Here is a 26,989-nt window from a genome sequence, read left to right on the forward strand (position 1 = left end):
CATGCCTCCCCACTTCGCCGCCATTAGGAGCATCGTAATTATCGGTAGGCGCTGACGGCAGCGTTATGGTGATCTGGAGCGGTTTCGCCAAAAATTCGTTTCTCCCCGTTCTATAAGTTGGCAACGAGTTGTAGGATGACGACGCCAGAAATCCCTGCGTTTTCTTTAGAAAAAGACCTCCTCTCTGGCATTGAGGTTTCTAGGAACGTTTGAAGGATTCCGATGTGGCCTTTTACTGCAACATCTGTCAGAGCCGCTGACGGATGTTGCAGTATGAGTTGCAATCCTACGCGTGTGGAGCGTAATACGCTGAATTCGATCTTTGGGGGTGCAGTTGGCCATTCAATTCTCATCAACAAGTTCCGAACTGTTGTTCGTATACTCTATAGGGGAGCCTAGAATGTCTCAATGCGGAGCGCTTCACCCACTGCGCGGTATCTGGCTGGCTATGATGCTAGATTGCCGAGCCCCTCACAGTTGCCCTTGGCGCAAGAAGCGCTACGAGATTTCCTCATCCGTGGGTGCCTGTGAGGCTCCCAAGCCGAAGAATACTTCTCATTTAATGGCAATCATCGGAGATGAACTCTGCCTGCAGTTTCTTTTCTCTCCTTTTTTACTATGCGGCGCCGGTAATTCGGCGTAAATTTTTCACCCGCGTCTTGAGGCTGCCCGCGTCTAGGATTGCAACGTATACTGCAACATCCGTCAGCGAGTCTGACGGATGTTGCAGTAAAACACTCCGGGTTGACGGAGAGGGGAGGGAGACGCCACATAGGGATCCTTCAACCTAGCTCTGTTGCCGTATTGTCAAGTCTGCAAGATGGCTGACCGCGAAGGAAGGTCAGTCGATATAGGTTTGTTTATTTATTTATTTATTTATTTATTTATTTATTTATTCATTCATTCATTCATTCATTCATTCATTCATTCATTCATTCATTCATTCATTCATCACATACTGCAGCCCTTTAAGGGCTATAGCAGGAGTGGTTGAAATACAGAGCAGCGATTAGAAATGCATCACTTCGGGGAGCAAAAAATACAATATACACACGTACACACACATGTCCATTCCATTCAGAACAAAATCCCGATCCTGTAGATGCCAATGTCATCGTTATAAATCCAGTGAGTGGGCACTGCAGGACGGGGCGCACATACCAACGCAACAAAGCAAGGAGCTATTTATTAGACATGACTTTCAAGAAAAAGCTGAAATTGATTTATTGATGCGTTCCCAATCTCACCTGACAATAAACTCCACTGTTCTGTCGTTCTTGGAAAAACAACTAAATTTGAATAGATTGGTGTGTGCATGAAATGGGGTGACGTTTAGGACATGATTATTTCGAGTTATTGTTGGCATGGCATACTTAAGATAGCTGTTACCGGAAAGGCGGTTAACTGAGTGAACGATACCATGCAAGAATTTTAGCGAATCGATATCGCGTCGCGCAGAGAGTGAGGCAAGATTTAAAGTTGTAAGGGCGGATGTAGGCGAAAAATTACGGTAATAGCAGCGAAAAATGAAACGGATTGCTTTTTTTTTTTTTGCACGGATTCAATTTTTTCTAATTCTCCTTTTTTATACGGACACCAAACGATAGCCATAATCAAGAACCGGACGAATTAGTGTTTTGTACATTAGTAATTTAGTTTCATGTGGGGATGTTCTGAGAGTACGTCTTAGGTAACCAAGTTTTTTAAGAGATATGTCGATATAATTGCGATTTGGGCTAAACTGATAACCAGGTTAATCTTTTTTCTGACATTTCGTCCATGGCTGAAAGGTACTGAAATGTGGGGTCAATCGTTTCGCATCTACCATTTCTTTTTTCTCGTTACGGTCTTCGTATACACAACGTTACGCGCGCTAATGGACCTGAGCTGATACCTATATTAACTTTGAGCGTTTCACTACGGCGTTCTGTATTTCCGAAGTGTATCCACAGTGCGTTATGCTCCAAGTATAGGTTTTGTTGCTTGTTTACGATTTTATATTCCTTACAGGGCTGCGTGGAGCGGTGCACAAGGAGGTGTATTCATAAAAATAGAGACAAACGCGTCACTAGTTTCGTAGCCAGAAAACTCGGTACACGTACGGGTTTAATCGGGGATTCACGAGAGTTTACGTCCCGCAACGTTGGCGGCCCAAAGTCTGCATATGGGTAACGGCTTTACTGAAGAGGCAATCGTCGCTTACACATTTGACAGATATTTGGTTATATCGCTGATGCTGGTTTTCTCTTCTACCAGCCTGCACATGCGCAGTCTTATTTTTCTCCACTAGCGTCGACTCCGCACTGCACGTTCGTGTACCGCACTTTACCAGCCGTTTTTGACGTGCGCGCATAGCTGGGCTTTCCGTTTTCATGTAGCCGAGATCGATTCACTCGCTTGCTCTCGGGTAGGGCAGCTAAGTTACTTCGTAGCCCTTGGCAGTGCACGGAATGAAACCTGAAGGCGCTCGTGAGAGTAGACGGCGCCGTCTGCGTTACTGCAGTCCATCGCCGTGCAGTTTGTTCATCTCAGGCATGGCACTGCGCACATTATCCAGCGCGGGGGGGGGAAGGCTACCCCGACCTTTGGAAGAAGTGGCCTCGTGTCAGACTCTGTCACCCAGCACCTATGCCGAACATAAAAGGCGTTCTGCTTGACTACAATGGCGAGGCCATTTATTTGGCGCGCCTGGAAGCTCGTAAACAACGAGTGAAAGACAAAAGTACGCCCATTTGGTAGCGCGATGCCAGAAGTGTCACGCGCTGGGATCATCGCCCGGCTGCAGCCGGCCGCGTGTATTATATTGCCGTGGCGGGGATTTCCCACGCACGGCGTCGTTCGGTGCGGCTTCGCAGGGCCCGGAAAATGTGCTCCTATTAGGCGCCACGGCAGGAGGTCTTGTTTACGCGCGATCGACCTTTCGGTGGCTCCTTTGTGCGGCGGCAACTGTGACCCGCTCTTTGCGGCCTTGCTGTTGCCGCCGCCGAGAAACGGGGTGACCCGCCATCCGCGGTCACCGAGAAGTCCGCTTCCGTGCTTCGCATATGATCGCTGGGACGCGCCACATCGGCTCGGCGGCGTTTTTCGTTGTTTTGCGCGGTCCCGCCTTTGCGCCTTTGCCATTGCTCCGCAGAGCACCTTTTCTTTGCTTCTCAGGATGCGGCCGCTAATGCATAACGCGCAGATTTATGAGACGCCGCGGGATCGTATATTACGCTGACGCACTATGTCCCCGCCGGGTGGCGCGTCCACGAAGTCTTCGCTGGGCTGGATATAGCTGTTTGGCGCGTCGCGGTTTATTTATTCTTTTTTGTTTTTGTTTTCCCTGGTCCCGGCTGTAGGAGACATTCTCTCGTTGGCGCCGGCCCTTCCGTCGTCAGTGGCGACAACTGTGACTTGTGGGGTGGACGTGTGCGCTGATACTTTGGCGCATCTCCGGTAGTGCGAACGCCCTGCGGGCGTCAGGTGGTACCATTAACCTGCCATGGGCACGCGGCCAATGTCAGGAGACGTGCAGCGGGAGCTGTGCACTTCTTTACTAAACGGTGACGCTACTGGTTGAACGCTGCTGGATAATTGGGCGATTCCAATAGGTGCTCACTTAGCTTGCCATTGGAAGGCGCTTTGTCCAGCTTTGCGGGGACTATAAATAAATGTAGTTGTACATAGCACATTCTGAAACGCTTATTTTGCATAGTCGGGTTGTTCTCAAATGGGGGTCCGTGGACCCCAGGGGGTACAGGAGGGCATTTCAGAGGTTTGCGAACCCTTCCTGTGGACTCTCTCCCTCCCCAAATGTGGCTTTCATGCCTGACGTGTACACTATTCTTTTCTCAGCGTAGCGGTTCTTGTAACGTTGTCTTTTTGCACAACATGCCAGCTATGCAAAAAAGCCGGACAAGAGGCGATGTTAAGCAGCAAGAGCAAATCGTTTTACAATATGCATCAGCATAAAAGACAGCCTCGAAAGGCGGACATTGAGTATGTGGGCGACCTTAACTGCATGTGCCAATTGTTTGACATTGTGACGCGGATCATTATAGTTCATCGTGGGCTCCACCATCAATTTTGGAAGTTCGAAAGGGGTCCCCGCCGCCCTCGTGACAACCACTGGCACAAACCATGAAATACTGCGCGCACACCTGGAATTTCCTTGAGAAAAAAAAAATGTTTGGGGGAAAGGGGGGGGGGGGGGGTACAGTGATGACTGAAGAGTAAAAACCATGGGAAGGAGGAGGAGGAGAAAAAACCGTTCATTTATTGAGCATAAAAGGGAGTCCAGATAGCCGCGAGCCAGCGTAGCAGCAGCCCGGGCGCGAGCGATGAGGCGTCCCTGGTCCTCGCACCGTGAGCTCGCCAGCTCGCGAAGGGAAAAAATTTGCCCAACATGGCAGCTATCCTCCACTTCCACTTAATTCTCACTTAAAAGGCAGAAACTTGCTTTACGAATGACTTTAAAAGCATACCGGCCACCTTAAACAGGCGGGGGAAAGAAGCTGGGAATCATACTCAGAGAAGAACGTGGCGTGATGGATTAGAGAGCAGGCTATAGGTGGAGAGCATTTAGTCTCAGATGGAAAAGCAACGAAATGAAGCACGTGGAGTTTAGCATACAGATGAGACTGGGGGAAACAGATGGGTGACGAAGTAACAGTAGAAGCCAAGCGTGGGATATGAGATCATTTCAGTTCGGGCAAGAGGATCTGTTCATCTGACGCAGAATAGAAGTGGGCAGAAGTGTACGGGAGAAGACTGCAGGGCGCATGTAGGCTGATGATTATACTATATGATGATTATTGCGATTAATTCGTGCAATTCGCGCTCTAGTTTTGGCTGTTTCCGCGACACTGATATCCGTTTTGACGGGCCTTCCGTAGTCGATCAAGCTTTCGATCGCCCACGTTTACGACAAGCGCTTCGCTTCTTAGACTGCGCTTTTGTCTCGCGTTTGTCTGGTCGTCGTCATCCGTACCCGCGGCCTTTCCACGCTCTCGCTAATATATCCCAGGATTCCGTGCACCTTTGTCGGCGTTGTCTGCGGAACTTATGGCGGAATGTGAGAACCGTTTGCGCTCACCTGTCTGCATCCTGCTTCTCTCGTCGCCCACACACGGCGCAGTAGAATCTCGCAAGGAGCTTCGCTAGGGTCGTGCGCAATGTAACCGTTTCCAACGCAATGTAGGGTGAGCGGAACAGACGCCTGCTTGAGTGAAAGCACTCATGGCCCGACCAGCATCGTGAGACATTCCACGCCGTGCGGGGTGTCCTGAGTGGTTCTCTGGCGGCCGACTTGTTTCTCTGTGTTGCGAGAAGCAAAGTCGAGCAAACGCTCGCATCAAAAGCCCAAACAATACATTACGCGAAACGAAATCCACAATGCAAAAATTGTTTCCACTGCCTATTGGAAGGCTGCCATAACCCAATAGCTGACCTTTTTTCTCACTGAGATGCGCCCAGAAGCTAGAACAGAGTTCCCGCAGGCTTGGTTTCTCCCAAATTTTAATGAAACTTTCTTACGGGGTGTACCTGGAAAGGCTCATCATCATCATTAACAACCTACCACGTCCACTGCAGGGTAAATGTTTAAAAGCAATTCGATGACGCCTATACTGAATTAATTTGGCAGAAACGTAAAGCCTTGCTTCGAAATAGTTTCTTAAGAAATTTGTATGCAAGTTATTGCAGGAAACCGCGCGAGAAATGCTCGTAGCGGGATCCTATTTCTTTTTCTAGTTTGTTCTTGTTCTTGAACTTCTTGTTGTTCTCCTCCTCCATTGGTGCTCTGTCCGTAAATTCACCGGCGAGGCGGCCAATGTACCGTCGACGCGGCTCGTTCGTTCTGAAACAATCACGGCAACAAGAGCCGACGCGCCGGTTCAGTGAACTCTTCGGGGCGCCAGCGACGCTAGATTAAACACTACAATGAATGCCGTCAAATCAACGACCTGCTTACTCCAGACAGTCACTGGCCCGGGTGTAACTTGTCCTTTAGGAATTGTTCTCGTGGGTCCAGGCGCGTGATTTAAAGGTATCGGGAGGGAAAAATACCACTTCGGTTCATTGCACTGACCCTATAAGAGTGATGGCAATTTTAACTCGCACATCCGACAACTAATCCAGATTATAGGGAAAACATGTGAAGTAGGGGCAACCCGCCAACCCCTTTCTCGTGCCCTGGTGGCGTCCCAGTAACCCGTTTGTGCTATTGGAAGCCGCTTACAAAAGCCGCAGCCGAGAAACATGAAATTATAATTGAAGTGACGTCTTGTTTCGTTTGATTTCGCTGCTTAAGGGGATCGTAAGTCAACACGCCAGTAACTGCTTTCGGGATTTTCGTTATGTCGTAACTGCTGGCGTCGTGCACCATGAAGTATCAAAGGTCGTCAGTGCTTGTCATCCCTTGTGTCTGTGTGTGTGAAAGCAGCGTCTTTCGGGATCAAAATGGAGTGAGCGGGTTACCTAAGTCTAGTTCTCTCAAATAAAACAAGGTCGTATTTTGTCCCCGTTGTCCCTTCAGACTTGAAGCAAATGGTTGTTCTTGGGCACCGGGCGTTAGAATGTGAGCTCCAAAGAACGACCTTATTGAAAGTGTTTCGAAACAAACGCGCTTTAAATGCGGTTGGCGTTTCTAGGTCATTTGGTCTATAGGTCTAGTTTTATTTGGGATGGTCACGACGAGGCGACAGCGTATAGTCGAGCCGCAAAATCAAGTGCGTTTTGCGTGCAAATCCCACCCCGACGCACTTCCCTGCAGTCGCAAGCAATCAATCTTACGCGCCACAATCAAGCCTCTTTGCTCGCGGGAATGCGGTGTTGCAAGTTAATAAAGGAATGCGGCCGACATGAGGTGCTCGTAAGAAAAATTGGTGCTCTGCTGCGGACCGGAGGCGTTGAACGTGGGTGTTTGCTGCTGTAATTAGAGACCCATTCTGTGGATTGCGTTGATTTTTGCTTGTTATGCGGCTCTTGGTAGTTATCTGGTGAACGTTGCTTTCATGAACGGTGGCTGCTCTTTGCGCGGTCGTCTCTCGTGCCCAGGGATTCATTCTACGAAAGAGTTACAATTTCAGTAGGTTCGCTCTTAGGACAATGTTTGCACTTGGGCGCTGTGTCTGAAACTCGAAGAAAATGGTTGCCACTTCTGTTTTTCTCGGGCCGGATACCGGCAACCACACCTTTGAACATACGAGGCGTCTGATGCGCGCGACCCGCTGGCGGGGGCAGCTATCGAGTTGCTGCGGCGCCGAAGGAATCGTACTCGTCAGTTTGCTGACCTCTGTAGCAAATCATTTGCATCGCTGGTGCCGAAGGAGCGGAGGAGGCCCTCCGAGGGAGCCACCGCGAGATGTTTGAGTACGCAGCTTCATAGTACGAGTAACGGATGCCTGTTTGCGCTACTTAAATCATGCGCGCTCTAGGCTGCAGGGACGTGGCGAGTCTGTGCCACCACCCCGTCAGAGACGATCCGCTACCCCCCTGTTTCGCAGTCTAGGACGTAGTTGTATGTTACGGGCGGCAGCCTTTTAAAGGCGAAGTCCCATGATACGGTTTCGGCGGTATGCAGTAGCGTCTCGCAAGCGAGCCGGGTCAACACGAGGTTGAAGAAAACGCCAGTAAGTTAGCAAGACTAGGCGCGGCGTCGATATCTAAGTACCCATGTGAAGAGGGACGAAAGGCTTTTGAAGGGAGACGCCAGCAACTCGAGTTTCAATCTCTTTCACGTCACCAATTGACACGTCTAACGCCGCCTCTGTCGGTTACAATGCTAATCGCGTGCCAAACACTTTAGACGCGCGTCAGAAAATGTCTGGAATTTTTCGCAGCGGTTTCTGTCTCTTTTTGTGTTCGCTTTAGAGCTCACACCACTACTGACTGCCTCCGCGTTCAGCGTGAAGGAGTTCACCGATTCGCCTTCGGCCTTTGGTTCGGCGTCTCTACTGTTATGCTCGAGGAATTCGGTCCGAGCTGTTCGAGGCTGGACGTGACCCGCGCCCGTTGTTGGGCTGTTACGCGCCTTCTGGAGGAATATAAATCGCCATGAAGAAAACGATCGGCCGCTGAGCTGTGCTGTCAACTCTTCTCAGATTGGCAGTGCTCTCCGCTGCCGCCGTGCGCTCCTGCGTCGTGGGAGATCGCTGGCGTTTTGGAGCAGTGAACGAGTGTGCTTATCGGACCTCCCCGCTTCCCTCCTATGCGGAACTGCGTGAGTTCATGCGGACCGGGCTTCCGTTTTCCGAGATTTGCGTCGCGTGACCTAGATTTTGGAGTCGTATCTTGGCACGCTTCCGAGCGAGCCTCACAATGAGCGAACCAGGGGTGAGAGAGAGAGAGAGAAAAATCTCGCTGTGTTTTTAGTAAGGTCTCTCGATTGTGTTTCTGTTCACTCGTGCCGCCCCGTTGTGAAGCTCTGGCAGCAGGCGTTTCCTTCCCTAATCGAGCCTCTTCCGCCGCCGCCAGACGAGAAAAGGCAAGGGCAAAGGGGCCGATGTTCACGCATCAGTCGGAGAAGGAGAAGATTGTGTGTGCTGTATGTTTCGCCCCGTCGTGTTTTGCGCAGTTCTTTTTCGCGTGCGACTTCGCTCTCCGAGTGCGCGGCGCTTCCGGCCCACTCTGCGTCTCGAGACCGGCTTTGTTGGACGAGCTTGATCGGGCCACGCTCTTCGTTTCTTCTTCGCCGCCAAAGCGGCTTCGCTTTCCGGCGTCGTGCGTCTGTCTGGTGGGGCACACAACGCGTGTCATTGCCATTTCCCTTTCGCGCGGTTTGTTGTCTCAGCCGCGATAACTCGGCAGCCAGCGTAGCGAACGAACCCCTTGTCGGGGTTGAGCTGGCAACCCCCTCCCACCCGAAAGCTAGGCGCCTACAATTGTCATTAGCGGTTTGTCGCGCGCTAATCGAGTCTCCTTCGAAATTAGCGTCAGCCGTCATTGCAAGTGGCCTCGTAGCTGCGAGTCGGGACGGAAAAGCGAATGGAAGCCGGAAGCGAGCTGAATAAACCTATTGTGTGGGCGTTAAATCCACGCAACGGAATTTCCTGCTGCTGTATTATCTTGTTTCGTTCAGCCGTCGAGTCCATCGATTGCCATTTTTGCAGGAATTCAGATTACATCGGCTGAAGTCTTGCTATTCAGTTTTTTTTTCCTGTTTTGTATGATGTATGATGACATGTGGTGATGACATGTATGATGACCTACATACTATATACACTCCAACACTGGTATTGTGGTAGCAGGGAGTGTTTTGTAAACTACTTTTCGAACTAGGAACTACACATTTTGTGTCGGTGGGCAAAATCAGTGAGCAACACGCACAAAAGTAACGCATACATCACATTTGGCCGCACACGAAGCTGTATGCGAGGTTGAGGAATGTGCTCAGCCGACGTGAACGCGTTCTCACACATGCAAAAATACCACTTTTCCAGGCGCAGACCAAATCAGGTGCTTCTTGATGTACAGAAGAGTTGAGTTCATAACCCAGTGCATTCCAATCCCCAGCGTGTCTGGCGTTGCTCTGTTTTAAATTGAGCAAAAATGCGTCGGCGTGCAATTGTGCCTCGTTGGCTTTCTGACATCGCTCAATAGCCATGCATAATACGCATGCATTTGTACGGCTGTACTTGCCCAGCCGTTAGGAATTAAATAGGCCCGTTATAACCTCCCCCAGGATCGTGCATGCTGTCAAGCGTATTTTGGTTGAAACTATGGTTCCTTGACCGTTAACGAAGCCAGCAAATAGTTCCGTCAAACGTGGCATGTGTATGCGGCCTGTATACGTGCACGCAGTCTTGTCTCCCTGACCGCGGTGGCTGGACGGGTGGCTTCCCCACGCAATTTTGGAGCTCGGTATGTCTGACGGTCGTGCAGCCCTGCTTTCCCAGGGGAGCCATATGCAGGGAACTGTAATGTGCTACAAGTACTAGAATCCCTCCCAGACTTGGAAACACGCTCGTCAATTCGGGCCAACGGATGGCCGTCCACACCTGCGACTAACACTGAGAGCGACGTACTTCCAGTCAAAGGCGCCTTCCCTTAGGCATTTAAAAATGCCAATCGTTACAAAAGCTATCGCATTACCAGAAGGGAAATTATTTTGTCGCTCAGAAACGACTGAAAACGAATCCACGTTCTTTCTTCGTTGACTTTTCCAGTGGCTAAATTTCATCCTCATCCTCCCTCCGTTTTGTCACCCGGGGGGGAAGGGTCTCCACCGTGCGCGGAAATCCTGCGGGCAACCGTGAGCGCCGGTCGCCGGACAATTTTTCCCACTCGACCGACTCGTGGCGCTTTTGAAGCCGGGTGCGGTGCAGGCCAGCGATGTTCGCCCTGTGCCGGTCACCCCGCGTGTCCAGGTGGCGGCAGGGCGAGGCAATCTCTGTGCAGATACGCGCTGTGCCTTTGTGCCGGGCGTCTTGTGGCGGAGCCCGTCAAGGCTGTCGCGCGTTCTTTCCTCTCGACGTCAGGCGGCGGTTTACGTGCACGGCCCGTACCGGGCGGTGACGTCGCGACTCAGCGGTGTGTTTGCGCGGTTCGTCCGGGGGGGCCGGTCGCGTCTCTTCAAATCGCCTTACTATTTCGAAGCGCTTCCTCGAGACGTTGCGGAACGCTGTGGAAATCCGATAGTTAGTCACCGGCAGCTCCATTTCATCGAAATGTTTGCTCAGCGAGATTGTGATAAGCAATCCCATTCGGAATGAGGGCAGTGAACGCTGTGCATACTCGCGGCGACAAGCTTTCTGTCAGCGATGGGGCTCGACAGCGTTGAACGACCGGGACCGAATCGGTGTTTGTCTCTTTTTGGGCGGGAATTCGGCCAGAGCGGTGCGAGAAATTCTTCCAAATCAAACGAAGCGACAAGGCGTCATCCCTGAAGGGCCGCGCTTGAATGCGAGGGACCCACTCATTGCACCTTTCGTGTGCTCCTCCTTGCCGCCTGGAACACCATGGCTCCGCCTGTGTAATTCTGGGAGGGCGGGTGAAGGACAGCAGAAATGTTCACGTGGATACATCAACCTGTCCAGACAGTGCTGTGCGCAAGATTTAATTTCGGCCGGAGGGTTTGTCGCGATCAGAAAAACATCCGCTGTGGCCGGGAAGTGAACCCCGCGACCTTGTGGTTGACTAGGCCCCTTAGTTACTGATTTCCGCAGCAAACTTGTTTTATTTGGCGCAAAATTATCTGTCGTAGCTGTTCGTCGACCTCACAAGGGCGTTTGTTTCTGCGACCGTGAATCGTTTCGCATGCCCCGCGAGTGCGTTTCATCGGCCGCTCTGCACGACCCCGGTGCCCTCGTCCCGTGCGTCTCCAATTATCTAGGCCCCGCTCCTAACGAGGTTTTCACTGCAATACGTTCTAAGGTGCTTGCGATTTTGTCTGCGCAAACATGGAAATGTAACTTGGTTTTCTATCGTCGATGAAGGCGTTCGCGCTGTTCTGTTATTTATTTAGTGTGTTAAAACTTATGGGCTCATATATTAGTGGCAGTGTGCTTCATCTGCATTTGCTCCCCCCCCCCCCCCCCCCTCAACCCCGCACACTGTTTTTTTTTAATCCCCGTTTGACATTCCCTAAACAGAATGCACGACTTCCGCGCAAGCGGCGCGCAATTACTTTCCGTTTAGCGGAAGCGCGATGCTCTTGATTCGGGTCTCTGTGAAGGCTCGCAGTGGAGCAGCCTTTCTTATATCTATCTGGAAGTTCCTGAATGCTGGTTTCTACCCTTATTCGTGTTTTCGACGAGGCGTGTCTCCTTTCGATGGCGGCTGCGCGCTTTCATCTGCGTTGCCGGTCGGAAATTCCGCACGCAGCGTGCCGCCCCGTCTCGCGTTTGTCAGGCGCGAAACAAGCGCTGTAAAGGACAGCGTGATTGTATCGGCCCCTCGGGCCTGCATGCTCACCGAACGCGTGTGGCGTCCTGAATCGTTAAGCAGGCTGCTTCGCGCATAAGCCGCAAGCACCGGGCTCGTTTTTCGCGCTCGCTCGACGAGATGGACGCGCGAGTGTGCGTGCACGCAGCAGCACCAAAGGGCGTCGCCACATCATGACTCTGCACGCGCACGCCGATTCGTTCATCCTTCGGCTTCTGTCAGTAAGCGCGGTGGGAAAGTCAGTCGCAGTCCCGGATTTTCCTCCATACTTTTGCGCAAAGAAAAAAGTGTGTGTGTAGGGGGAGAAGGGGGAGGGAGGGGGGGGGGGGGGAGAGCTGAAGTTATCGCGCTGTGCGTAGGGAACCACATTGTGACTTAACAATCACAATGCGTAGGCGGAGACTAGTGTGTAGGGTGGACTCTGCATTTGGAAACAAATGTTATGGAAAAGTTATGGCAATTATGGAACACTAACACGTGCTTCCTTACGTAATGCGTTTGTTGGAAATGATTGCTTTTGAATTCTATTTGCTATATTGTTTGTGTAATTATGCGTGAATTGTCTGGTCTGTTCTTTTACCTGTACATGATTGTGTGACGCCGAACCAATGCCTTCAAGCTCGTTATACGATTATTTTATTGTTTTTATTTTTTGCGATGTTTATCGGCCTTCTCAAAGGTTCTGTCATGCTGTATCCCTCGCTATAACCGCACTGTACTTTCAACAGTCGTCATTGAGCTGCCAATTTGGCTCCCTGGCCCCGTCAAGCTGTAGCAACAGCTTTCTTGTCAGGGAGACCATCGACATTGTATTATGTTGAGAGAAAAAATAAATTTGAATTTGAATGTACGTGCTTTGAGATCGGAAACCTATCATCCTTTCGGACCTGCCGTCCAAGTGCTTTGTGGCGACTTTTCTATCGTGCCGTTGTCTTACTTAGATTACTTTTCATTTCCCATCCTGCGAAGCTTACTTCGTGTTCGTGTCCGCTTCATTTCGTGTCTGCTTAATTGTTGGCGGGGAACGTTTTCTCATCACGCTCTTCCTGACTGTCTACGATAACCTTTGGAGGAACAGGCGGGCAAAATTTTTTCACCGTTACAGCAGGCGTGCAAGCACGTGTTAGCGACAGAGTCAGTTGAATTTCTCAGCGCCAGCCAGAGACACGTACAACGGACACTAACCATCGCAATTAGTCTACCGGGGTCATCTGGGCTTTGCTCGGGCGTTTCAGTGGTTCTTCTCTGCTGCGGGATTTCTTCGCTTTAACAACAACACTCTTAGGCAAAAAAGACTAAATAAAATAGGGACTAAAATACAGCCGTTAGTCTTCAGGGGCAACCGTTCATCTTCAAGGGGAGTATCTGCGGCAGAGTATGTGCCGTGTGCACAAATGCGGACTAATTGTTCGTCCCCGCCGATTTATAAGGAGTAACGGGAAGACGAAACGCATGCAGTTAGTCTCTTTGGTGCGTCATTAATCCCCTGTAATGGCGTCGTTGTTGCCATTTCGCGCATGTCTGTGAACAGTTTTAGATTTCCAAAACACAAGTCATTGCAGTCAGTGGGTCCTTTAGATGGTGCCACGGGAGAAAATATCGATGTTGATTATGAGAAAATCGCCTAGGGTTAATATAGCGCCGGGTAATGGCAAGGAGCGGCGAAGCGCGATGGCCAGACGCTTCTCGGTGAGGTTATGTTGATACGCTGTGTTGCATACGATTCGTGCGAGGTAATAACGCCCCAAACAAGCTTTCAAGCGCGTCAACAGTAACACAAAAATTAGTGACAATTGGAAACGTGGATTCCTAAGCGTAATGAATATGTATATGTTTAACAGACGAGAAAAAACGCAGTAGTTGCTGATGACAACTGCAAAATAAAAATGCTCGCTACAGGTAAGCGTCTCGAATTTATCTTTTGCATTCGGTACATAATTACCTTGTGCACCAAAGCTATGACAATGCTGCAACTGCTGTAAAACCCGCTTGCATTTCCCCAGTCGCAATCGTTTAGCGACGCGAACTTGAAGAATTCAGACTGAGCAACACCGAATTTGGTCTCGCCGATGCAGGAAAATATGGTCTGTTTCCCTATTCTGACACTCACACAGACGACCCCTTTTACATACGTTACATAGAGCACTGAACACGTGTATCGAACACTAAGAATACACCTAGTTTGCGCTAATTCGTGCGGAAACAAATGAGTCGTCCGATCACCCAGCTACCTACCTAAACTAGGCGGCGACGAGTTGATTGTTATTTACGATAAAAAAAAAAAAAACTATGGTTGTGAGGCTGTACTTAAAATCAAACTGAGCAATAGTCCCTTAAGTTAATAGTCCCAAAACGCAAATCGCGGTCACGTTCACTCGCACGGATAGAAATTCGGGCACGAGTTGCAATGGATCTCTCGCGTTATGCACAGAACTACACGCTGTACACTTGAATATTATCCACCGCTCCTTCAACCCGGCGACGTGGTCCAGCGGTAGCGCGTCGGGAGAACCGCCTGAAGTCGCTTGCAGACGCGGAACCTGCAGGTTTAAGGACATTCCTGCTCGTATAAAGCTGAAAACAAGGGCTACGTCAACGTTTGATCCCTGTGCCCGCTCCAGATGCTGTACATGTCAACATATACGGCTGCATTTCGCGCCGGATACACCGAACAGCGCGCGCCAGGAACCTGCCGCGAACCGATCGAGGCAGTCCCGCTGTTTCACTGGTGAAACAGCACGACCGGGAAATGGCGGAGCAGCAAGAAAAGCCTCATATAGGCATACATGTGGTCTGGACTTTAGCGCGTCATTCCTTGTCTTTACACAGTATACAAAGTATAATCTCATGACAGAGCATGTCACTGTATTTTGTGCAGTCAACTATCAATCCTTGATATGTTTATTTTTCTACCGACATCGCATTTCATTGAATATTGCAGTTCCATAATTTCTGCTGTATGAAAAGCATTGCTCTGCCCATCTTGTTTTTTCTCCACATCAACAAAACTGTACAATTCTCTTTATTGCGGAGCTTTATCTTTTTGGCACTATTCCATCGTTTTCTTGACCTCCCTCTTGGTTAGAATCAACACTCTGTATTTGCTCAACCGGAATTTTACTGAAGCCGTGTCTGTTCAATTTAACCGATAGAAATATAATGAAATTTAATAAGCGTGCAACAAGCTCAACATTCAACAGCAGTGCAATAAGGTGTTCCGCTAGGCGTAAGATTCACGTTACTAGCACAAAAAATACCATAAAGTCGATTACTTAAGGACGAAGACGCACGTTTGCTAGCTTCACCGCCATAATATACGAATGTGCCACACGTACAGTCCACCACGATTCGAAGGTTGTCGCGGGAAAGCTACTCTTTCAAATGAAGCAGACAGAACACCAGCTTTACCAAATCTTCTATGCCAGTTTCGTTATCGTCGGCGTCGATAAAAGGCGACCAAGTCTGTGCTTGATAACAACGAATGTAAAGCTTGAAACCCAAAGGGTGGCAAGTCAGTCGTGCGGGCCAAGGTTGTAGCATGGAACAGCCAACAAGGGACGGAAGAGAGCGAAATCTTTATTTTCATGGTTCCGAAACGAAACCGTAGGACGGTGGCGCGCGTGGCCGCTCGATGCTGGCGCGATAACCTTCAAATCGTGCTCGACTGTACTTCATAGCTGACAAGAAAATTATTAGTCGCGAATAACTTATTAATCGTGAAACACGCGAATCTTGATAGTAAACACCCAGTGTTGGCCTCCACTTCCGCCTGACGACCTTCGGGGACCGCGCGTCACTCACGAGCACACGAGCGCGTGCCCGCATAACCGCCTGCTCTACGGACGAACGAATCACCTGTGGCCTACCCGAATCACCTGTGGCCTACCCATATACCGGCGAATGGGAATTTAGGTCATAATCATTATCATCATCATCATCATCACCGTCATCTAAGCTCCTTAAAATGGGCTTTACTGTTAGCGTTCAGCCTACATAAATCGCATGTTAGTCAGTTATTTCAAGTTTCGTTTGAAAAACAACGCGCAAGAAGCCTTGCCTACATATTTTCCCGTTCCCATCTTTTGGTCGACCGCGCCCCGCCCCCCTTAGCTCCAGCCCCCCCCCCTCCCTTCCGAAAAAAATTCCTGGCTACGCGCCTGCGGGTGGGGGACTAACCGTTCGTCCCCTCGCAGTTCGTCCCCAAAGGGAGTAATGATTGTGGCAGACGCCGTTAGTCCCCTAAAGGACGAACTGTTAGTCCTTTTTGCCTAAGAGTGAAGGTTCAGGGACATGCCATTTACTCCGTGAACCGTTTTCTGCCCCGTTGTATTTTTTCGACATCCTCGGGTAGCGCGAAGCTTCGTTATTCCTTTTTCGGTCGGCCTTCCGATTTTCCGTAGGTTCTGCGGAGGGGCTCAGCACGGAGGTTGGCGAGCAACGGCCTCCGATTGCCTCGTCACCTCCGCGCCTGGAAACGCTGTGCAGGAAGCTGGGGACTGTCCAACGGCGAGCGGGACGCAGCGATTGCCTCCACGCGGCAGATACGCCTGAAGCTTGTTCTCCAATTTACTCCGTTGTTTGTTATCGCTAGTATCCAGGATTTTCCCTGCCGGAGCTTAAAGGAAACCGCCTGCATTCGTATCACTTAATATCTATAGTTCGTTCCACAAGCTAGGTGCAGCACTGTGGAGGCTACATTGTTGTAACAGCCCGCCTCTTCAGGGCGCCTAACTCACCGCGAAGGAAGTGACAAAAGGCGCCGGGGCCTTGCGGTTCCACTTGCCGAAAGGGGAGAAGGGAATGTCCGTTTTAGGCGCCCTAAGTTAGGCGCCCTCAGTGGGCGCACTGTTGTCAACAATGCAGCCCCCACAGTGCTGCACCTAGCTTGTGGTATGAACTATGCACCACCCTGTCCCCTTTCTTCTCGTCCGGGTGGAACTAGGATGGTTTTAAATTCGTGCTTATATATCCGTATTTACGTTTATTGCCACTGTATAGCGAGGGCATAAAATTTGCCATCGGTAGATGGCAGCCGCAAGGCCAGGCGTTTCCTGTGTGCGCTTCGGTCGCTTCCAGTCACGTGGGCAACGGCGTTTGTTGTTGGCCGCCTCGTAACCTGAAATGCTGCGCGTGCGGTGTCGTCTCGCTCCTCGTGAGTTCCTCCGTATTGTCTTCATTGGGCCGTCAGTGTGCCTCACCGCCGCCACCCACCGAGCGACATCAACGGCCGACTTCATGCGCTGCGTGGGAGGCCGCGCCCTGTTTCACCGAGGTCTTCGTAAAGACGAATGCTTCGCGCCAGCCATCAAAGGCGCGCTCCACGGTGTCTCGACTCGGAAGTAGCCTGCCGCGCACACGGGCGTCCGATGCTGTGGACGCGCCGATGGGCTTCGTGCGGCCCTAATAGCGTCCAGCCGTTTCTCCTGCAGCGCTCGACGCGAATGTCGTGACATCTCTGCGTCATTTCAGTCGAAGTTCTTGCCTGGTTTTTTGAGGCGTACCACCCTTCGGGCAGGGTGGCTGTGTTTTCCGGGGCGGCGCGCGCAAATATTAGTGCGCTTTTTCGTGACCCGGAGAACCACTAGCGCCATCTATGCACCTTCTGTAATAGCGCGTGAAGACGGAAGTGTGTACATAGGTGAAACCTTTCCAAAGTATGTGCGACTAGTGGCATGGTTCATGCATTTCAGCATTGCGTAGCGGGCATGTAGTCTTTGGCAGATATAGATAATATAAAATTGCTGTTATTTTTATTGAAAATTCATGTAAATTGGCTTTTACGGGATAATAAGAACCCGCGTTAAAAACGCTGCCCAACAGGAGAGAGGTAGAAGGATGAAAATAGCAGGAAAAAAATTCCGAGCCTTTCTGCCCTGCGAAGAGAGAAGTCCCGGGGAGCTGGCGCTCTGGTGAGATTTGCTGTTTTTGCTTTAGCTTTATTGGGGATTTGCTGTGTTGAATTATACGAACAGTGGCGCGATCCTTACGTTACAGGCTAAGGACGCATCCGACTCGTGGTTGGAGACAATGGCGCTTTATTGTAGCGTGGCTACACCCATCACGGCGCAGGCTGTAGTGTGCCGCCACAGGTGGCCGCCGAAGAGCGCACGTCATTGCGCGAAGTCAGGGGAGGGGGACTGAGACGTCGCGCGTTTCGAGGAGTGTACACGACTCGGGAAAGAGGCGGCGGCGGTGGAGAGAAGTATGGAGTTCGGCTGTCTGTAACCATGCTCCCTCCGTCGATGGCCGTGCGTCACTGTGAAACATTCAATGTGGGAAAGCCAGCTTACAAGGACCAAGCTTACACCTATCTCCTTAATTTAAAGTTGGCTTCACCTTGAAAGTTGGCTTTAAAGTTGGATTTAAAGGGGGCAATATAAACCGTCATATCAAAATATGGAGGCCCCAAGGCCTTTTCTTTGTTTTGTTAATTTTTTTATACGCTGAAAATTGTTGGTGTAGCCATAGACAGCTTCGCTGTAAAGATTTTGTCTCGCACTGTGACGAGCGCTCCCATACACAACGAAATCAATACTTGCAATTCCGTTCAGCTGATATAAACCGCTCATCCGGTCGTCTCGAAAGAAAGCGTGGCGGAGTATGAATGTTACGCACTATATGGCGATTCTCCTGCAGGGAGGTTCGGTCGAAGCTTTATAGTGACAAATGGCTGGGTCGCAGACGCGCGAAAAAAAAAAAAACTAGATGATAATTATCACACGCAACGAATTATGCAGCGCCCAAGTGAAACGTGTGCAGCTCTTTTTTTTATTTTGTTACTGCGACGTGATATTCTTTCATTTGAAGTAGCGTTGTATGTCGCTATCCCGACCGACTAAGACACCGCAACGTTTTCGCTAAACAGCCACCTCTGAGCCCGTAAGGGGATTGAAGAAGCGAATTCAGTTCAACAGAAATCTGTCACACGAGTGAAAGAATGCTAATTTCGTCACGTCTACTTTAATCGGGGATGAATTCTGCCTGAATATTTTTTCACACCGGTCTCCCTCTGTTACTGTAGTATTGTGGAAATGTAGTCATCCGACCTCTAAACTACAATCGTCCTCACAGCTTTGGAACTTCAACTAAAGTGAAATTAAGGCGTTTGAGAGCCCGAGCGCCAGGACTTTTTAGGGGCGACTTGTTTTTTCTTGTCCGTGACCGACTCTCAGTAAGTCTTCAGGAATTACGGACTAGGAAAGACGGCCGTGCAACTAATTCGTCTACACGGGAATGCAAGCCAAGGAGCCAACCATAGTATGTTTAGGGGACCAGGACACGCGGGGCTCTCTGGGACACACTTGCCGAGTGGGGGGCTGAGTCGTGGACCCCAAACGATACGACGACGTACCGGGGCACGTAAGGGGAAGTAGGAGGCACCTTACCCTAAGCTCGGCCAAGAACAGACGTCGCGCTGGCGCCAGATTCAGACAGGCCGTGCCGACGTTCACCGGCCGCATACACGTACAGTCGGGATCAATTTGAAAGTGATCGCTCGGGTGGCAAAGAAACAAGCAGCAACGCCATGTTACTGGCTGTATCAGGGTTGTATCACGCAAGAGACAACGAGGGGAAGAAGGCACTGCTACCTGTATCTCTAAAGTTCTGAAAACGGCCGCTGTGTAAGTTGAAAGGCCCTCTGATCGATGCTCCCGCCATCACCTTCAAATTGATCCCGACTGTACACCGGCTACATACACGCACACCGGCCGCATGCTGACCTACACAGGCCGTGCTGACGTACACCGGTCAGTTCATCCGGCCACATTGCGGGTGTAAGGTTTCGCTATTCCGCACCACGTGGGCGTGCCAATTGCAACCCGGCAGTGCCTCCACAATGGAGGCAGTACCACAGTGGAGCAGTGAATTTCGGCATTGACCATCGCGGTCCTGGTGGACCAGCTCGCCTTGATGGGCCGAGCCTGTACGGAAGCTGTCTTCGTGCACTCTAAGGCGATCCCGTGGTTCAGCATCACCGCAATGCACTCGAGTGACCACTGCGTGCCGCCAGCAAGGCAAATGCGGCGGATGATGACAGCAACGTGCATGAAATTTGACTCGAAAAGGTGGCCTGTGCTGTGGTATGTTCTACGCAATGCAGAACGCCCCGCAAGAATGCGTGGTTCCACAGCGTAGACCGAACATTTAGTGGCAATTCGTATGCTCGACGGCGCCATTCGCCGAAGTTTCATTGTTTACTGCATAGATTGGTCACTCTAGTGCATTGTGATGACGCTGAACCACGGGGAGCTGGAATAAAAGGAGCTTCGGAGCGCCGCTGCTTCCCCCGAGAAGCCTTGTTGGAATATTCCATTCCCCATGATAATGGCGGCGGTTCTGGTGATGACGATGAGGAATGGGCTTACGAACTGCAGAATGCGCTCATGCAGCATATTTTATTTTCCACAGTCCATTTATAATCGACGGAGCCGCGGTCGCACCGTCTGCAAGACCAGTGGTGCGAAAAATTAACACTCTCCACCGTCTGACTTGCGTCTTGGGCGGGCGTGCTTCGGCGGGGCCTGTTTTTTAAATACGATAGTTTTTCTTGGGCTACTTGCACGCGGAAATTTTTTTGTCTGTCCCTCGAGTCAGCCACCCGGCCAAAGTTAACGCAGACGCTGAACGAGGCGTTTATATACGCAAAACCATTTCTAAGCATCTAAATCTGGTTGCAGTGTTGAAAAAACAAGACATTACGCATATCTGAGGCAAAGCATCAATGCATAAGTGATATTTGCAGTGTTCCTTTTTTTTTTTTTAAGTAACGGCCGTTACAAACCGAATCTCTACCACCTTGGTATTTTTCCCTTAAACAACGGGTTTGTAACAAGACTGCGTTTGACTTAGTTCGACGATAATCTGGGCATCGCACCTGACGACAGATGTAATGGCCTGTGCGTCATAAGGAACAGCCTTACTGGTAACATGTGTCAGTTATTTTGTCGGGCAGAGCGTCCCGTAGCTCAAGCTTGCACGAGGCTGAGAAGTAGGCAAGTCTATTCTTCGCCGTTCATTTGTGGTAGTCTCAATGGTCAGTGGATTTCAGAAAACGCATTTTTGCTTGAGTTCCGATTCTTGAACGCTAGACGTCGTCCATTTCCTTGCCATTAAGTCAGCGCATCGCAGGGCTGCTCCCGGATGCTGGACCCGAGCGCCTGTACTTAATCTTTGAGAGAATCTCGTCAGCGTGGCCACCTCGGCTGCTCGTCAGCGGCAGCCTCTCGCGTGGCGGTTCTCGATGAGGCGGGATTGCTGTTCGCGACGCGTGTTCCCGACCCCGTAGCATCGCGCACGTCTTAGAAACGTGCCGAGCGGCTGCCGGTGGCCCTCCGGTGCACGCGCTCAAGCGTTGGCTGAAGCCGCAGATTGGTTCGCTCTACGCCCCGCACGTTGCCTCCTGCGTGGTTTCTCTGCTGTTTCGGCGTTGGCGAGCACGTGTGACGAGACGGCCGTTTAGCGCTCTCTGTGCGCCGCGGCTCCTGGTGTGGTGGCTGTGGTGGCCGCCGCGGAGTGTGGTGGCTGTGTGTCGGGCGAGATATATGCCGAGCAGTCTGTTGGCACACCGTGTACCGAGGCTCTTTTACTGCGAAGCAGCATATGGATGCATGTAAGGTTTCATGCCCTTTCTGATGACATGTCTGTTGTGCTGGCGAGAAATTTAAGCGCTGACGTCGAGCGGCCCAATCTGACCTGTCCGGTGTCCTCAGTGGTCGAGCTGAGTTGGTGTGTTACACAAACGACGCGGGAGGGAAACAGACAGCTCCATGTTTGTCCGCTGTAGCCAGAATAAAGCTCGCGTCATTCCAAGTTGAACTCGGTTAACTGGCTGGAGAGTATGCTCAATCGCAAATTACAAACACACTTGTTTTGTTTCGTGCACACCGTGGACTGCGTCCAGCTTCGCAGTTAATCCTTCTTCACGGAGTGGCAGGGCACTAATTTTTTTATTCCTTGCTCTTGAGTATAACGCGGCAGGGCGGTCTAAGTGGTGTGAGGGATTTGCGCAGCAGCTGGCTTTTGTTATTGCCGATAGTTCATCGTGCCAACAGCGGTATCGCCAGCAGCTCACTTTTTTGGTTCTGTTGAAGGGCACCCCTTTGCTTTTGCGAGCACAATAGCGCCTTAAATCAATGGCGGCCAAATATTAAAACTTTTATCCGCAAGCTGTGAACAACAGGGGGTGGCGCAGTGCAGGCTCGTTTCGGTTGTTTGTTGGGGATCCGAAGGACACTGGTTCGACTCCTGGCCTCTATGAGTTTATTTATGGTGGGGGCGAAGTATTTAAACCCCCTTCTGTCTAAGCCACTGTTCAGAACGTCGAATATGAAGGTCAACTGGGTTCGTACTCCTGCACCCACACTCAGGTGGAGATTCTGCTCCGGAAGAGGGACCCCGGCGTGTCGCTCATCCGCCGCTAGGACCGTTGTGCCCTTGCTAGAGTAAGGACGCCGCCTCTCCAACGAGCTATCGGCGCGCTGACCTCACCAGTTGCCTGAGCAAGCTTTTCGAGAATGCCATGCGCCGTATCCATTGGGCTGTGCCTCTACCTGGGATCCGATAAATGCTACCTTACTATCCGGATTAATTGAGTGGCGTTGTCCAAGATTCGCCTCTAGTCGCCCTCAACACCGTCGTTCAAGGTTGAGGAAGTGAAGCATCCCTGCTCCTTGTCCGCACCCGTCTTTGCCACGACCCACCCCCTCCCTCCATGATTTACCAGAGTTTAACCTCCCCGCCTTTCGGGTACTTTCTTGTCCTTCCTATCCTTCGTTCATATGCAATCTGGTGGGGGAGCTGCCTCCGTACAGCGCGCACTCGGAGAACAAACCCTTTTGAGAAATCGCGATGTCTTCGTCATCTTCTGCGTTTCGAGCCCCGCACCCGCACACCGGAAGGCAAGCATGAATTGCGCTCTGCAGTTGCACTCTGTTTCCCAATCACCACTATTGCACTACCCGATGTTTATCAACTCACCGTCATTTCCCGTCACTATCATCAACGCCTCTCAAAAACTCCAAGTCTTCTTATCTCGCACAAACTAGGATATACTCTACCTCCACCTAGGCCTCCACCCGCTGCTCTGGACACTGAGTAAAGAAAGGGCTGCCTACCGGTGTCGCCTGAGTATAACGGGTGCTCCTCCGCACAGCAGTATTTTCTGACATACTGTATTACCGTGGCCCCTATTCTGCGCCACATGTGCAGTTAACATAATCCCGCGCGCTGTCTCTTTCGCCCGCTCGTACTACTGGAAGCGCATCTAGATACCGAGAAGAAGAAAACACTCGCGGTCTGCTGTTCACTTTTCATTGTTTAAAGCCTTGAAAAAATCTTCTAGCCGTCGTGTCCTGAGAATGAAGCTATTATAACGCCGCAAGCGAGCCGCCTGCAGCGAGATTGATCGCGTGCAGGAGCGTTCCGGCACGGTTGTAAACCCGAGGTGGAGCGCTCCTCGGCGCTCTGACGAAGGCGGCGAAATTCTGCACATTTTATAGCTGTCAAATGCCAGGAACAGGAACGTTTGCGTGCAGCGTGCCGCAGGAAAGAAAGACTTGTTGTGCGGGTCAGAGGTGACGACAGTGGGGAAATGATGCATAATTTTGGCGGGAACCATATTTCGGCCAATCGCGCGACGTCGATTGGAAGCGTGGGGCCGCCGGTGCTTCGTGATCCGCCGGCGGTCGAGTGATTTTCCCAATTTGTCGGGAGCGCGAGAAAACAGGAAATCGGGCCTTCCCTTGCTGAAAGTAGGTTGCGGGCCCCGCCGGCCGGTTGTCACGCTCGCTGGGCTGTGTGTAGCCGACCCCGAAGGTCACAGCAGCGGGTGTTTTTCCTGGTCCGCCCCTGTCCGAGTGCGTGCCCTACTCGGAGAGAGTAATTTTCTTCCCTTCAGCCCGCTTCCACTTGTTCTGTGTAACTCAAAGGGTACGCTCGAGCAACCTTTTTGCATTTCCTCTTCCGGCACGCATTTCTCGCTGCTGATCAATCCCGAGACGGTTGGTGCATGCCCAGCCGGATACCGGAGCTGCCTAATTTGGAGACAATTATCGGCGCTGTCACTCTCGAAGCGCTTCGGGGTGACGCGATGTGCGAACACTTCTCATCACTTCCGTGCGTTTCTCTTTGGCAGGGCGGGGAGAGGTTCGACAGACCCCTGGGACGCTCGAGGCGGTCGCGCCGCGTGGTTTCGTGTCCCGAGGCGGTCGTGACCACCGCCGGCGTCGTCTTTTAATTGGGCGAGCTGCGAGAGGTCTCAGCTTGGGCCCTATTGTCTCGCCCTCCGGTCGAAGGCCAAGGGCCTGCGCGGCGGCGGCGGCGATGCTACCTGCGCGCCGATTGCCGCCGCGTGCGCTGTTTGTTAAGCACGAATTGGGTCGCGCCGCTTTCGCCGTGTGGCGCGCCGTTGTTGTGGCCGGGGAAGGCCCGTTTTTAGTGCCGCGAACCTTGCGGAGAGCTGCTGACCCCGCTGAGACAAAGACGGGTGGAAAGGCCATCCGGCGCCGTCTGACGGATCCCCACCGCTTGGCGAAACGTTGCCGCCATCTTTTCGTGACTCGGGAGGGCCTCGATTTGCTAAACACTCGTCCCCTCAAAGCGCGCTTAGACGCGAAGCGTGCGTGCGAGCGCTTCACATCATTCATTCTTCTCTCTCTGCTTTCTTCTGCTCTTTCGTACAAACCACGCCGGCGATAAAGCTCTCCTTGGAGCTATTGTCGTGGTGCTACATCTACTGCATCGAGGCGTTTTTGGCACATGTTTTTGTTGTTTCGCGGAAAGTGTCTGTACGGACGGATTGAGCGACAGCGCAGGCTTTCACTTTACTACAGCGCTTAACAACGATCAGGATCAGGGACGAGCAGCAGGGCACAATTTCTAGATTTCAATGCAGTTTATAACTTAAAATATCGTTTGGTGGTTATCTCACGGCACAACCGCGCGGTTTTAAGTTTTCCGAGGTGCTTGGTTTCGAGAGAAGCTTCTCTCAGACCTCTAAAACGCTGCTTGCTTGTGTGCGTTCTTGAGACGTTGCGGCCTATATGGGCAAACTTGTTGAAGGGCACTTCGGCAGGGATCGCAGGCTTTATTCGTTCGCGGGGATCCGCTGCCGGCGGCAAGAATCGGGCCTCTTATTCCTACATCAACACTTGAACCAACCGCTTTCTAAAGGCTTGTTTCTCTTGCAACTTGGAAGAGACGGCGATAGGCGCTTTTAACAAAGAGCCCGACGGACAAAGCGTTGCGTGTTGTAGAAGACATGTTGCCACTTTCTTTTCATGTTCCAGCTTTCCTACGGCGCTTTTACTGCCGCAGGTTTCACTGACACGTTTATCTATGGCTTTAATCGGCTGGATTTAATCGATTACCGGATAGATTAATTGGTTGGTTTGGTCCGTAGGCATAACAATGAACAAAGTTCACATTTTTGTCATTCTTTGTATGGTTGTTTTTGTCAGGCAGTCAACACTGTTACGTTCAAACCGTCTTAGATATATTGTAAAATGTTCCGGCTGCAGGTGCACACAAGGTTCTTGCCATTTTCCGACAATAGCATGTGGCTGTGCTGGTTTGCAGTCATCCCGGTTGGGCTAAACCGATGACCACGTGGCGTTGATATGGCTGGGATAACCGTATTTGTAACTGTTGCCATGGTATTTCTCGAAATGAAGAGCACGCCGCTCGTCACCACCGCAAGGGACCCAAATGATCGTCGGTCATATATCGCTGTTGGAGTTAGGTTGTCCATCTTAAACGAAGGTGTTGGTGAGATCGATCTTGCTGCTTCTCTCGAAAATGTATTACTGACCATCCTGTGCTCAAACCTACTCCTACGCGCGCGCGCATGTACACACACACACACACATACAGCTACACAGGCGCATACGCAGACGGAGAGAGACCCTTTTAACGCATTTTTTTTTGTTGTTGCCACCTCTGTTTGCGGTTTGAATCATAACATTCCCTGAGCGGGCTGTTACGTTGTAAATTCGGATAACTGGAGCACCGGAGCTATTCCAAGACAAGCCGTAGAGATTTGGGGGGGGGGGGGGGGGGGGGGGAGGGGGGGGGGGGGGCTTTGAACTACGTTTATTGGGCTCGCGTAAGTTGAGATGATTAACTGGTCGAATAAATTGTTCGGTTAATCGAAAGGGTGTTCGATCGATTGGCCACCCACCCCTTAACTGGTTAAACCGATTGGGACGCCAGAGTTCTGACATGGAAACAGCGCATGTGCGGTGCAAGACGAGTGAACGGACAAAGCGCTGCTGTTCACTCGCTGTTTCTACGATCTAAAATCATGTGCCAACCGGGCCGCACAACGCTCTCCTATGGGTTCTCGCGCTCATCCGTTCTGCGCAAGCCTTGAGAAAAGCTTGCGTTGTTTCCTAACTCTCCAAGTAAACTAACTCGCGTGTGGTGCCTAGCGAAAATTTCCTCAAAATGGCGCAGTATCGCTGCTGCTTATAAAGGGGCCATGACGATAACACAAAATAAAAGCTTGACTCGTTAAAAAGACCGCTTTGTCCCCATAACAATGATACAATTTTAGCGGAAACTTCGAGCAAATGGTGGAGATATTACAGAAAACATTTGAAGCAGTGGCGACTCCCTATGCCCACTTTCCGGCGACGTCTCTGTGACGTCACAAAATCTTCTTTGTGCGATTGGCGGCCGCCAAACTAACCAATCGCTAATACACATGACTACACGATAGTAGTGTGGCCTCTATAGTTCCCGTTTGCTCGCATCACTTGAATGGTAACGTGCAGTTAACACACTGAAAAATGTTTTTACTGCTGGCCCATATGACGTCACTCGTGCCCTTAACGTCACTGTAGCGCGAAATTTGTAAGTTCTTCAATATTTGAGTATTTTTCGGTTTGAAAACTTCTTTCGTGGATGGAATAGAGCGGAGTGAAGTACTGAAGCTTAGTTATTTCAAGTTAAAGCTGTATTTTGTCTTCATGTCCGCCTTAAGCGGGGAGTTTTGTTTGCGCTCTTAAAAGGTTTTTCGTTACTCTCAGCATCGGTCAAAAGCAAAGGAGGAGGTGCTAAATAGGGTTTAGCAGCATTTGTTAGAGTAAGTGAAAGGTTTGCACCCGAAGAGCGTCTTATCTCGCAC

General features: G+C 50.9%; 1 protein-coding gene across 1 annotated transcript in view; it reads left to right on the forward strand.

The window, feature by feature from the left end:
* Nucleotides 1-26,989, forward strand: part of Mgl (low-density lipoprotein receptor-related protein megalin) — a 205,269-nt gene that overhangs the window by 81,763 nt on the left and 96,517 nt on the right. The gene's annotated exons all lie outside the window — the stretch shown is intronic.

The sequence above is a fragment of the Haemaphysalis longicornis genome, unplaced genomic scaffold (genome assembly GCF_048455015.1).
Source record: "Haemaphysalis longicornis isolate Haplotype H1 unplaced genomic scaffold, Haemaphysalis longicornis Haplotype H1 scaffold_1, whole genome shotgun sequence".
Classification (NCBI taxonomy): Eukaryota; Metazoa; Arthropoda; class Arachnida; order Ixodida; family Ixodidae; genus Haemaphysalis; species Haemaphysalis longicornis.